General features: G+C 38.8%; 1 long non-coding RNA gene across 1 annotated transcript; it reads right to left on the bottom strand.

Moving 5' to 3' along the window:
* Nucleotides 1-386: 386 nt before the first annotated feature.
* Nucleotides 387-1,230, bottom strand: LOC145548010 (uncharacterized). Its single transcript, XR_014084294.1, has 2 exons — nt 894-1,230; nt 387-788 (listed from the first exon to the last, which is right to left on the bottom strand). It is a non-coding gene; the product is annotated as an uncharacterized LOC145548010 (long non-coding RNA).

The following is a 1,230-nucleotide window of genomic DNA, read 5'->3' as shown; positions in this document are numbered from 1 at the left end:
GTAACCAGTATGTTTGATTCAGTCCAGAAGTTAGTCCAACAGAAGATTCAACAAAGTTCTAAAAAAACAAGGATACTATAGGGAAAAGTCTGTGGTTCGAAACACCCTTAAATCCGGGTGGCTGGACCTCATCCAGATGAGTTTCGTTCCAAAGCAGCACCAGTCACGCTGTGAAACCAGCACCTCCACACGTCCTCTCCTGTGATGGTTGATCGCCGTAGTCTTCACCACTGCCGTATTTCTTAGTTAATTGTACATAAAATGCCACGGTGTAGTAGTAGGTTAAACAAATTAAATTCTTTTTTTTTTTTTTTTTTTGCACACCCCACTCCTGGTACCAAAATTGTGTAGCCCGGGAAATACTTAGCCTCACAGGACACAATAACTGGGGTTCTTAATGTGCAGTATATTTTATTATCAGTTGGAACAGACTGAACAAAGCTGTCTTGTTCCTTACTGTTGTTCAAAAATCAGAACATAGATGCACCAAAACATTTGGTAAATATTCATGAAATGTGAAATGTGGCAGATCTCAAAAGAAAATACAATATGTAAAAGAAAAGAAATAAAAATACGGCAGTGGCCTCTGGCTGCACAAACAAAATACAGAGAGCTGTATTACACCACACTGATTTAGAGCGCATGGAGTTGTGATATGACTTATTTTATCAACACTTACATTCGACAGTAATGTCTCAGTTCACTCTTAATGCTGGAGAACACCGATGATCGGACATCTTAATTCCACGTGCAGTAAATGGCCGCCCTGCACCGCACAGACAGGCTCCCTGAACCATTCGTTTCAGAAATACACCATCTTATTAAAATACTGACTGCTTATCACATAAATGAGAACATACTGACATATTTCAACAAGTGATGTATACATTTACCGATTTTCTGCTGAAACTATCACCTGCAGATAAATCACATACAGTTCCCGTCCAAGTTCATCACATAGCATAGCAACACCGGAAGAGAACAAAATGTATTTCCTGCCCCGTCTTGGGAAACAGTAATCACCTTGAAACACTGCTCTCTGGTGGTCAAAATGTGCAGCACTTGAGACCAACTACCTGATCATATTTAAATGTGAAAAACATACACATAGGAAATAAAATTGCATAACTGAAACAAAATCACTTAATAGCATTGCTACCGTAAGATACAAGAAAACCAACACTTTGAAACAGTACAATTATTTAACCAAAATTTACCACCTGGCTACAC

The sequence above is a fragment of the Poecilia reticulata genome, chromosome 17 (genome assembly GCF_904066995.2).
Source record: "Poecilia reticulata chromosome 17, P_reticulata-male-v2, whole genome shotgun sequence".
Classification (NCBI taxonomy): Eukaryota; Metazoa; Chordata; class Actinopteri; order Cyprinodontiformes; family Poeciliidae; genus Poecilia; species Poecilia reticulata.
The sequence above is the reverse complement of the archived record's forward strand: the minus strand, read 5'-3'. Positions and strand labels throughout refer to the sequence as shown.